Here is a 13,343-nt window from a genome sequence, read left to right as displayed (position 1 = left end):
GAGTGGTTCCCAGAAGATAATGCTCCACCCACAAGTAGGTGACTTATTTAAAACCCGGTGAAACCAGCTCGAAAGAACTAAAAGAATAGGTTAGGTAGAGAGAAGTTATCGACTTGAACTCTGTCCATCAAAAATTTGGGGGTGGTTTTCCTAGGAGGAGAATCCACAAGAGGGGTCACCTGGGCATCTTGCCCCTATGCTTGTTAGCTTCCTATTGTTTGAAACAAAACGAAACTTGGCATCTGCAACACACCTCCTTGGTGAGTGTGTGACACACGCTGTGGGTGTGGGATCTACAAGCTCGCATTCCCTGAATAATGTATGTTTCCTTTGGCAGTGTTTGTCCAGCCTAAAGTTACACACGGCGAAGGCGGAGGAAGAGGCGGAATTACAGAGCCGAGCTGTTCTACCCATTGAGAACGTTCCTAAGACGAAAGGCCAACGCGTAGACTAACGACAGGCTCGTAGGCAAGTGGACAGCATTGCTCTTCCAGCCGTGGCAAGGGAGAAGAAAGATTGATCGTCCCATCTAGCGAATTTGGGAAAATAAATCCCTTGTACACCTGACAGCAGTGTCTTAAGCCTTTAAGGTATAACCAGCTACCTTAGAAGTTTTAGAACTGCATATTCACCCGGAGGTCATGGCATCCCTGTTCCTCTGAAAATGAAAACTTCTCCTTCCAAACGTGAGTAACGCCGTGTGGGCCTGAGGCTGGAGCCTCGCCGTAGCAAGGTGATAGAGCGGATGACTGAAGGAGGCCACTCCCAAATACTACACCATCATTGTGGTTTTCTTCGCAGGCCCAGAACGAGGCGGGCTCTCAGGGTAGCGAGCCTACCAGTCTCCAGATGAGGGCGGAGGCCAGTCGACCGCGTCGGCTCATACAGTTGTCAGAGTTCGATCTTCATGTCACATGCCACCTTTCCCACAACCCGGACTCAGAACTCTGACTCTCTCCAAACTTGCATGAAGGGATCAATCATGTCCCAGACACAACGCTCAGTGCTTTCATGGAATCGTCTCTACTACTTCGTTAGATGAGACTTTTTCCTCACGTTACAGAAGAGGAAACTAAAGTTTAAGTAACTAACACAGGACCAGGAAGAGGCAGTGCCAAGGGAGGAACCCAGATTCGTGTGACTTCAAAGGTCACATTCGTTCCACTTCCTCATTTTCCAACAACAACAAAAAAAAGTATGCATTTTATAAATAAACAAATGCTGTTGTCCATCTCCACCTGGGGATTAGCAGGTTCTAAGCTTCTCTGGGACGTGGATCATTGGGCCGGATAGGTTCTATGTAGAGGTGACAAGTATGCTGATGACGTGAAGACATAAGATCCCTTGCCTTTTAATATTTATTCACTTCATTCCTGGCCAAAAATGATGAGTTGACAATGTTCTTTGGACCCTTTGTCACAGCAAGGTACAGTCCTGTCTGGAGTAGATAGAGAGGCCGGCACTGCCACTTAGAAAGAAGTCTACTTCCCTTTTATGTCCTCCCTCCGTTTCTGGACGCAACTAATCTGCAGTTTGTTTAGCCAAATCCTCTTCCCCGTAACAGACTGAAGGAGGAGGAAGTAAACGTGTCCCAGAGAAGACCTTGGACGTTGGGCAGCTTTATTAATTCTGTGGTAACAACTCAGGGCACGGTGAACTTCACACGTCCCCACACTGAGCCTCTAGCAGTGGGCAGCATGCTCCAGTAGGTCAGCACTGCCTCCCCCGGACCAGGTGGGCCCAGGAACGTGAGGCCACATGTTCGCGGGCCCACCTGTTCACCCACTGCATTTTTTTTTTTTTTTAATCTCTAAGGTCTGGGTTTAGATGTTTATGATACCAGCAGGTGGACCCACAGGTGTCAAAGACTTTCTGCTTCTGCTTTGATGTTCTCTGGTCTGCATCGCTGGCCCAAGTTCTGCTCTAGGAGTTGGAGGGACAGTCGGAGAAGAAAGATGAGCTGTTTCTCTTCAGTGAGATATAATGAAAACTCCCTGAGGTTCCCTCCTGGATCCACTGCCTAAGGACCAAGATGGTCCTGGCTAAAAGGAAGTCAAAGTGGTTTAAATAAAAACTGATGATATTCGGTTTGAAGTGTAAGAGTAAAAGTCCCACCTTTATCTAGAGTAGAAAGGTAGCTTTTATTCACTCAGTCAGCAAACAAATATGAAGAACCTACTAAGAGTCAGGCATTATTGTCATAGATTCAACTGTGAGAAAACCCATGCTTCTCATGGAGTTTACAGTCAAGTGAGAGAAAAATATTAAGCAAATGTAGCCGTGTCCCACATAAGGATGGTTCGGTCAACGACGGACCAAATATACGACATTGGTCCCATAGGGTTATAATGGAGCTGGAAAATTCCTATTGTCTAGTGATGTCATAGCCATTGTGAAGTCACAGCACAACACCTTACGATCGTCCACAGGATTCAGTACAGTAACATGCTGTAAAGTTTGTGGCCTAGGAGCACTAGCTACACCACGCAGCCTGGGCGTGTAGGAGGCTGGACCATCTAGGTTTGTGCAAGTGCACTCGATGATGTTTGCACAATGACAAGATTGCCTAACAATGCATTTCTCAGAACGTAAGTGGAGCATGACTACCGTAATACTCACGAGTGTGGAATTATAACTCGGTGGTATTGTGTCATTTACATAATTTCAAAACCGATAGGAACATAACCTCTGATTTTTTAAAAAACACACATTATATATGAAAAGCACAAAAAATGTGAATGGGAAAGAAACAAAGGAATTCTTGATAGTTCCTCTGACAGAGGACAGGAGGGGCGCGGGGAAAGGTGTTTCAAATGGATTTTAACCATATCTGTTTTATGTTTGATTGATTTTAAAAGGAAAGGAAAATATTTGAAGGAAATATGGCGGAAAGTTAACATTTGTGAACATTGTTAATTCTGAGTTATGATTACACAGGTGCTTGATATGTTCTCTATATCTCTCTAGATTTCATTTTTTTATGAGAGGTATATTGGTATTTATTTTATATTGCAGCTATGACTAAATACTGAAAAGGCAGGGTCTGCGGGGCGGTAGAGCGTATGTGAGTCTTGGGGTGCGGGTGCATGGAGTTGGGGTACTAAGGAAGAAGCTGAGCCTGCATGAGGAGTAAGGAGGATGGTCCCATTAGTGAGTGACACAGTCTGGAAGTGCAGACATGGCAGACACTTGCATTAGGGCAGTCGGAGGGGCGGATGCGGAGAGAAACGGGTGGACTCAGCGGGGATCAAGGACGTGGAATGAATGGCAGGACTCGTGGCTGGTACGCAAGGCACGAGGGAAGCAGGGACCAGGCTGAGACCTGCATGTTCAGCTCGCACGACTGGGTGTGTGATGGCCCCATCCTGGGGTGTGGAACACGAACGGAAGCTGGGTTTTCAGCAAGGGGAGTCATGGATTTACTTCCGGACTTACTGATTTTGAGGTATCTTTTGAAGACATTCAAGGAAAACCGGGGTACGAGGAAGTGGCAATAGGTGGGCAGCCCCAAACTACTGGAGTCTTCTACTACTAATTGTTGGAGGACCAAAACCTGGCTGCCTCTTCTGTGCCCTTCATCTGGGACGTGTCCAAATCATCACACTCGGGGGCAGCAGTTTAGGGTGCAAACGCCTGCTTTATGGCACTATGAGGAATCTTAGGGTGTCACCTATCTGCAGCCAGGAAGTGTAAGCTTTTCCAGCTTAGCGACATTTGAATAACTTGTTGAGAACTACGTATGGTTTTTCATTTTCCTGCTAGGCCTTTTCTTTAATTCCTAGTCCTTGGTGATTTCAGGTCCCTTTTAGTTGGATTCTTCTGCGGTCTAAATGTTTGTGTCCCCCCCACCCCAAATTCATTTGTTAAAAACCTAACCCAAAACACTGGTGTTAAGAGATGAGGACTTGGGAAGTGATTGAGTCAGGAAGGTGGAGCCCTCATGTGATCAGTGTCCTTATAAAAGAGACCCCAGAGAGCTCCTTGTCCCTTCTACCACGTGAAGACATAGTGAGGACACGGAAGGCCCTCACCGGTCCCCAAATCTGCTAGCTCCATGATCTCGGACTTCCCAGTCTCCAGAACTGTGAGAAATGTCCTTCTGTTGTTCGTTATAGCAACCCAAATAGACTGAGACGGACTCCAGATATGATCGTAAATTCAGCTTGTAAGTGCTTTGGTTTTCTACTGCTTACTTTCCTAGTGACGGCCACAGCCTTGGGTTGGGCTGTCCCAGAATCAGACCCTGAGGCACGATTCGAGTGCAACCAGTTTACTTGAGAGGTGATCCAGGAAGACTGGGAATGGGAAAGCGAGGCAGGGAGGGCAAGGAACTCAAGAAAAAGAACAGTTAATCTAGTTACTGCTGTGGCGACTATGGCAGGGGCTCGATCCTGGGACTGTGGGAGAAAACACAGAACACAGCTCTGAGTTTTTTTGCCTAAGGAGTGAGGAAGCTGGGGAGCCTCTGATTCCCATCCATCATTGGCTGGGGTGCCCTCCTAGGAGCATTAACTCCCTGGCACATCTGTCCGTCAGTCAGTCAGTCTGTCTGTCTGTCTGTCGGTCGGTCGTGTGGAAGGAGAACTATCAGGTGGAGAACTGCAGGGGCTGGCAGTGGGACAGCCTTTAGAATATACTAGAACACTGAGTGATTAGAGAATATGGATCCCATAAGAATTTTTTAGCTCCCTATAGCAAACAGACTCTAAGGTGATGCCAAGCTCCCTGGAACTCACGCCCTGGTATGAACCTCTTCCTCTGAGTGTTGGTGGGGGGACCCATGGCTGCTTCTAACCACCAGAAAACGGCAAAGGTGAATGGCTGTCGGTCTGTGATCAGGTTAGAGTATATAAAATTGCATTCTTGCTGGCTTTGCAGAAGGAAGCCAAGCATGGCCTCTGGCCTACAGTCAGCAAAACCTGAGCCTCAGTCTTACAGCAACAAGGAACTAAACTGAATTCTGCCAACAACCTGAGTGAGCTTGGAAGCAGATCCACTGCCAGTCAAACCCCCAGATGGAACCAAGCCGGGGCTGACACCATGACGTCAGCCTTGTAGAGGGTCAAGTCCACACCGTGTTCACCCAGACTCCTAACTCACAAGGTGTGAGATAATAAATGGGTGTTGTTTCAGCCACTAAGTCTGAGGCAATTAGTTGTGCAGCATAGAAAACAAACGCACTCCCTTATCCTGTGAGCCCCCAGCCCGAGCAAGGTGGCCGCAGCCCCTGCTTATCTTCCTGTTTCCATGTCCACGGATCAGCGATTCCTTCAGTCAAAATAAATATATTGCTTTTTTTTTCTTGCTGTAAATGTAAAATGTCTTCATTCTAAAGCATTTATGAAATAGATATAAAGTAAAAAGGAATAAAACTCTTTCAACGTTTTCTTAGATAAGTCCGCACACTATCCAGTAGTTTTTTCTGTCTTTGAGTTCTATCATTTTTTCTTTTCCACCCCTGCTATGGATAAACCTTTACCCAAATAAAAATCTATAATGAAAAAAGACTGCATTTATATGGATTGTTCTTGAACTTTTCCAGGGAGAAGCACACTCAAAACACCCATGTGATCAGGAAGAGGCATTATTCCCAGAAGGAAAAGTTCCCGAGGACACAGTAAAGCCCATTATCCAACCTTTGCTCAGAGAGATTCTCAATCTACGCAAGGAGGAGAGAAGTCCAAGTGCTCGAGGCCATTCGAGGCTTCTGAATTTAGCATTTAGGAGCTGAATTTAGCAAAGGAGGAACAGCAGAGACAACAGAGTTCAGTTCTATTTCCTCCCTTCTTTTTTATTCCCCTTCCTCACGGTGGCAGTGAAGGAAGACTCTCTGCCGGCTCTAAGTCCCCGGGTGGTTGCCCCCAAACACCCCCTCTTTCTGCTGCTCACAAGGCAGTGTCGATTCTACCCCATAAAGCCTCCATGGGGCCACCTGCCAACGGGCGAAACTCGCTTGGTCCTGTTGCTCTGGCATATTCCTTTCTGGGGCATCGCTGGGTGCTCCAGGTTCCCTCATGAATCCATCTAGAAAACACTCCTTAAATGATTTCTGTGTGCTGAGCATGGCGATGGACGACCAAGAAAGTGACCGAGAAGCGGCCCTGCCCTCCAGAAGCTCAGATCTAGTAGGCGACTCCAGTGTGTGCAGGTGACATACTGTGTCCTCTGAGAGCTCTACTAGCCATCTACGTGTCCGTGGGACTGTGGGGGCCAAGGACAGGCGATGGGGGCTAAGGAGAGAAATGAAGGTGGAAGGTAGAAGGTCAGATAATACAGAGCCACTTTATACCCACCAGGATGGTCATAATAAAAAAAGATGGACAATAACAAATGTTGGCAATGATGTGGAGAACTCAGATTCCCCCATATATACCGCTGGTGGGCATGTAAAATGCTACAGCCCCTTTGAGAAACAGCTTGGCAGTTCCTCAGACAGTCAGCCGTGGAGTGACCACATGACGCAGAGATTCCACTCCTTAATCCTTGGTATACCTAAAAGAATCGAAAACATATATTTACACAGAAACTCGTTCATACATAAATGTTCCTAGCAGCATTGCTCATAATAATAAAAGTGGAAACGGCCCAAACAGCCATCGACTGACGAATGGATAAGCAAAACGTAGAAGCGTAGCCATATGATGAAATATTATTTGGCCGTAAAAATAAATGAAGCACTGATACATGCTATGACTTGGATGAACCTTGAAAACATTATGCTAAGTGAAAGAAGCCAGACACAAAAGTCTACATACTACATGATGCCATTTACATGAAATAATCTAGAATAGACAAATGCATAAAACAGAAAGTAGATTAGTGGTTGTCAGGGGCTGGGTGGGGAAGGGAAGAATGAGAAGTGACTACTAATGGGTATAGGGTTTCTTTTTGGAGTGACGAAAATGTTCCGAAACTAGATAGTGGTGGTGTTTACACAACTCTGTGACTACACCGAAACTACTGAGTTGAACATATAAAAAGGGTGAATCTTATGGGGTCTGAATTAGAGCTCAGTAAAACATTTTAAAATAAATAATACAGAGAGGTCCCTCATTCATTTCCCCCCGATGATGACATCTTCTATCACCATAGTCCAGTGTCACAACCTGGATATCGACATGGACACAATTAGTATTCAGATGTCACTGTTTTTAAATGCAAGTGTGTGTGTGTGTGTGTGCGCGCGCGCGTGCGTGTGTGTATTTAGTTCTAGGCAATTTTATCACATGGTCAATTCGTGTGATCACCACAGTCAAGAACACTCCCATCACACTGATCCCTTGTTCTACCTTTTTATGGCCACGGTCACCTCTCACCTACTTGACCCCTGGCAACCATTAATCTGTTTTTTAATCTCTATCATTCTGTTATTTCAAGAACATTGTATGAATGGAATCACGCATTGAGTAAGTTTCTGAGATAGACGTTTTTCATTCAGCATAATTCTCTGGAGATCCATCTAGGTTGTTGTGTGTGTCCAGAATTCCTTCCTTTTAACTGCCGGATGGTATTCCAAGGTATAGATGTACCATGCCGTTTAGACATTTGTTTCCAGTTCGGGGCAATTATAAATAAAGCTATTACGAACATTCGCATATAGGTTTTTGTGTGAACATCAGTTTTCATCTCACTGGGATAGACGCTCAGGACTGCCATTGCTGGATCACACGGTTAAGCGCATACTTAATAATGTAAGAAGCAGCCATGCTCCTCTCTAGAGTGCCTGTGTCACCAGCAACATCTGAAGACGCCGTTTCTCTGCCTCTTCCCCGGCATTTAGTGTTGTCACAATTTTTCATTTTAGCCATTCTGATTTCACACATATATTTTAAGTTAGACAAATAACCACTTTTGACAGTGGTTATTTCTGGCGTGTGTGTGTGTGGGGGGGGCTCTAATATTATACGGGATATTACTTCCTATATTATATATTTTTGTGGTGTTCAAATTCGGCATAACTTAATGCATGTTTGGACTCTAAAACTCGATGAGGATTTGTAAGAGTTAACAGGTGGTAAGAAAGTGAAAACAAGTATTATAAACTCTTCTGTAGGGGAGCTCGCCCGTGAAGGGGAGGGGAGAGGTGAGCAGCAGCAAGGAAACGGTGCTGAGGGAACTTTCTCACTAATGACAGCTGAGGGGAGACACCCCTAGTGAGAACGGGAGAGGCTGGTAACGCAGGAGGGAGGGAGCGGCTGTGCCCTGGCCCTCCTCCTTTTATTGAAGACCCTCCCTTCTCTTCTCTGCTCTGTGTTCCAGAAGACTCCATTGGCCAGGCTCCCTTGCCCTCCAGCTTCCAGAATACTGGGCAGGAGGAGAGAGGCTAGGCTTGCCACTCTCGAACACAACTCCCCTCCCCTCACTTTAAGAACCCCATCCTCTCAGGCAGCCCCTCCTCACGTATCAGTTCCCCCACCCCCACCCCCATGACTCTCAGCCTGTAATAGTCACGGCTCCTGAGGGGCCCTGTTTCATCCTGCCCACAGCCCTGGGGACAGTCTCGTCATCCAGCCTCCTTCGGTTAAGCCCTAGTGGTACTTAGCAGCCACCTTTCCTCTGCCAGGACGCTGGCCCAGGTATCTGATGAGGCGAGCCCCCAACGCAGGCAGGAGGGACTTTCCAGCTCAAGTGAGGGGAGACCCAGTTCTCTGAGCCTGAAGAAGGCAGGAGACGGTGGTCCAGTGCTGCTATCTGTGGGGTGAAGGTGTCAGTGGGATTCACACCCGACTCCCTCCATTTTCCTGGGAGACTGAGAGGCCGTGACTGTGCTGGGCACTAAAACTAGAGTCGACCCCTCCTTTTCATGACCGGGCTTCCAGAAAGAACAGTCTTGTCCTTTTCTGAAAAAAAAAAAAAAAAACCAACATTATCTCTGCTCTTTTATTGAGGCTGCTGAGTGTCTCTGGGTTTGATGATCACAAAACTAATAAGGGGTTAAGGGTGTTGACTCTGGAGCCGGACGGGGCGGGTTTGCATCCTCGTAATCACTGTTTTGTGCTGTGAGACAAGTTAGTTACCTGCCTCAGCTTCCTCATCTGTAGAATAGAGGTGCTAATAACCGATTTGCTTCCTAGGTTTTAGGATTAAAGAACGTAACACCCGGAAAACACAGAAACACTCAGCATAGCCCATAATGTGCACTCAGCGAACATCAGCCATTATTACTGCCAGGAGGGGCAGTGGGCTGGGTGCCCAGAGTAATTGGAAGGGCAAGGAAAGAGAGAGACCTGAGCAAAGGCAGATGAAAAGCCGCTGAGAGAAAGCCCGGGAAGCCCGGCCAAGGTTGGGGACAAACACCTCATTCATTCAAAGCCTGTCTTTGAGTGTTTACTATCAGGAATTGTACCAGGGGCTAGAACCACAGCCGGGAACAAATCGGTTTCGATCCCTGTGGACAAGAATGTGTGGGTTCAGTCGTTTGGTAGAGATTTACCCAGGGGCTGGGTCCCCCAGGGAAGGGGGTGTCTGGGGAGCCCCAGATAAGGACGAGATGCTGCTTCATGTCAAAGGATTCGGGTTGCAAGAAGCTAGCTCGGTCCAGAGAGGGTGGGGCAGGCAGGTCGTGCTGGAGGGCAGAAATGCAACTGTGGGTTCTTACATTCAACAGCAGGAAACAGGGTGTAGCAGATAGAGCCTTCGGGGACCGGATGGACAGGAAGAGAAGCTGCTCTGTGCTCTCCCAGGGTTTCTGGTTCCTTCAGCCCTGCTTCTCGTGGCTGGTCTGTTTATCTCACTCTTGACCAAGGTCTTCTGCTTAATGTTCTCTCTAAAGGCCACTCTTACCCACAAAACGATAGCAGCCAATTCACAGGAGAGCTGGCCTCAGGGCCAGACCCCAAACCCTAGTCCGTCCACAGCGGGCAGGGCAAGCTTTCATCTCAGCAAACTCGTTGCAGAGTTAGTGCTCCTGCAAAATCAGTTTGCATTTCCATTCTCGTGCTGTTTGCAACGTCAAAGTAAAAACAGACATCTGGGGTGATTTTGTTGAGGTTTGTCGTGCTCAGTGCGAACTTCCTCTGGCCACCGAGAAACTGAATGAAACACGAAAATGGCGGCCCGTTCTTCCGCCTTCCACCTTGTCCTCAGGCCTGTCTGGAACATCACCCAACTTCTCCCCTTGCCACAGCCTTTTTCCTGTCTTTGTTTCAAAATGATGCCATTCTTCTGAATTCTCTCTTGGTTCTTCTCCTGTCTCTGACCTGGATTTTTTTTTTTTTTTCCTTTTTTTCTCCCCCACCCCTGATGTTTTCATGAAAATTTTAACATACATAAAAGTTATAAGAATAGTACAGTGGTCGCTATATACCTTACACCCTTACCATAGTTGCCTTTCCTGTCTATCTCTATCCCTTGCTTGGTACTCTCCAGAAAGCCTCTCAAAGATGAAAACACAAAGGCTAGACCACCTGAAGGCCGACTGGACACGTGCTCAGTGGACGAAGAGGTAGCCTGCACTAGTGCAAGTCTCTGGGAGGGAAAGAAGCAATTCGCAGCGCCCGCCCACCCTGAGAACGTTGATTGCTGGTCCAACACTGAGGAATTTGCTCAGACTGATTCTTGGTAAGGATCAAATCTCAGGCATCAAAGAAATTTGCTCAATAAATCCCTAGGGAGCCTCCTAGGCAGATGGCCACGCATGCTCTCCTATTAGCGGAACCACCCAAGGGGGGCCACACTCCAGATGTGGATTCAGGAAGGAAAAGTGACAGTCCTACTGTACCTCACTCAAGAGGCAGACAGAAGCAAAATGGTCCAGTATGTGACGTTGGTCCTCAGTGTCTCCCTCCGCTTTCTGAATCTCCTTTCCCCAAGTCCTCTCTGGGGGTACACTCCCGAGGCCCGCTCTCTGCAGCAATTCCCGGAGTCCCCCTTTCCCCACTGAGCCCTAGAACATATGGCCCATCACACTGATCACCAGGTCCCAAGCGCACAGACCCTCCCCGTCTCCAGCAATTTCTATGACTCTGATTTAACCTATAAACTGGAAGGGGGGAGGGGAGAGGTTTGTCTCTGCTCTTTAATTACAGTATCTAATAAATCGTGCCTGTTTTAATGAATCCTTTAATAAATGAACAAATGACTAAATAAATGAATGACTCTTTAGGACATAGAGCAACAATGTTTCATTAAAACTTGATCTGGAATTTGTATAATATCAGAGAGAGAGTGAAACCAGAAAACAGTGACATCTGGTTTGTCATCCAAGCACCTTCTTGGACGTGCTGTTGAATGCATGGCTAGGAGGAAGCCTCCCCTCCTAGGACAGGCAAGGTCAGTGTGTCAAGAGAGGAGAAAGTACCAGAATGCGGTCATCCGCACCTCATCGAAAAGCTTCTAAGTCATGGATAAGACATCGTAAAGCTTTTGTACCAGCGTTCATGACAGTGAGACTGACTTGCCTTTGTATGGGTGGAATGATGACGCTCCCGACACAGGAGCTTCCTGTGTGGGACTATTGCTGAAAAGACTCATTGTTTTAGCCATAGGAGGGTGTCAATTTTATTTGGTCCCCTGACAGCTTGCACTGCCCTGTGACTATGACACTGTGGGTGGCCATGAGTCACCTGTAACAGTGTCTTGACGGGTTGCCTCAAATAAAGCTTACAGCCATCACTTGCCAGTTTACATATACACGTGTGTCCTGGTGGGGGACAGTTCCAGGTTTTGACGCTGTGTCTTGTGGCCAGACCATAAGTCAGGCTATGTGTCCTCGTGTTTTCAGTTCTGAAAATTCTCATCATAATGTCATATGGTTCTGATTGTACTTAGAATAGTTCTTTTATTAAAAATATTTCCACTATAAAAATAACATAATTATGTTATTAAAATTTTGAAAATTAAGAAGAAAAACAATTCACCTATAAAACCACCAACCTTGTGTGTGTGTGTGTGCGTGTGCGTGTGTGTGCGTGCGTGCGTGTGTGTTTTAAACCAGGTGAGTAAGGGGCAGGGGAACACTTAAATAGTTCTCTAAACCACAATTTCCAATGATTCATCTGAAACAAAGCCATGGCAGGCAAATACATGGGCATGAAGAAACCACAATTAGGGTAGCTTTCTCAGAAGAAAAGTCTTTTAGCAGATTAGAGTTTGAGGCCAAACTCTCAACAGCCCCAGGAACACTGCCTCATAGGAAAGCTCTGCTTTCTATGTAAATCCCTTGGAAAGCACTGCTGCTTCCCATTGTTGCTCATAGGTGCAATATATGGGAATGACTCTATTGTTTTCTAGTAAAACAATAAGCGATGGCTAGACACAAACCAAACAGCCATTCATTGACTAAGGGAAGGGGAAAATAACATTCACAGGGCACCTACAAAGAGCCAGGCCCTTCACATGTGTTCAGTCCATTTAATAAGCTTTCAGCCTCTCTCAGCGGCTCGGAAAACCACGTTCCAGGGGTGCAGAGTGATTGAGTTGGGGATCCTACAGCTGGGACTCCCCTGGCTCAGCCACTTCGCTCCTCTGCAGGCTATGGAATAGCAGTACCTCTACGCCCCAAGGAAGTAAAAATGGTAGAAAAGTATTTGCTAAGTGCCTCTAATAGGTTAACTGCAAATGGTTTATATTCACTCTCTTTGCTAGAGGAATTTTGCCTTTAGATACTAATCACTCTGAATATTACTTCAGCTTTTAAAAATTATAGTTAACATACGGTATTATATTAGTTTCGGGTGTACAACATGGTTATTCAGCATTTATACACACTACGATGTCTAGTAACCATCTGTCACCATACGAAGTTATTATAACATCGACTACATCCCCTGTGCTGTAGATTACATTCCTGCAACTTATTTATTTTTTAACTGGAAGTTTGGATCTCTTATTCTCCTTCCCCTTTTGGCCCACTCCCCATCCCTCCCGACAACTATCAGTTGTTTCTGTGAGTCTTGTTTCTGTCTTGTTCGTTTGTTTTGTTTTTTAGAATCCACATATAAGAGAGATCACATGGTAGTTGTGCTTCTGTCTTTTTTCACTTAGCACATCCTCCAGGTCTGTCTGATGCAGACAGTGGGGAGTCCTACACCAAGAGCAGGTTCTTGACTCCATGCAGGAAAGAGTTCAAGTGCAAGCCAGAGTTAAAGACAAAAGAAAAGTTTATTAGAGAAGGAATAACACTCCACAGACAGAGCCATGGTCTCCTCTCAGAGACAGAGAATGAGACCCCAAGTGTTTAAGGCGTTTGGTTTATATCTGTTTTCCTTTCAAAGGATGGATATGTTGTGTTAAAGGCCTGTTAGTAATCTCAGTTTTCATTCTGTAGATTCTCGGATGTCTGGCCATAAGGAATGAATGGTTGGGTTTCTTTTGTGTAAGGTACAACTTAAAAACTTCATTTT

This window comes from Pteropus alecto, unplaced genomic scaffold, assembly GCF_000325575.1.
Source record: "Pteropus alecto unplaced genomic scaffold, ASM32557v1 scaffold115, whole genome shotgun sequence".
NCBI lineage: Eukaryota > Metazoa > Chordata > Mammalia > Chiroptera > Pteropodidae > Pteropus > Pteropus alecto.
This window is presented reverse-complemented; position numbering follows the sequence as displayed.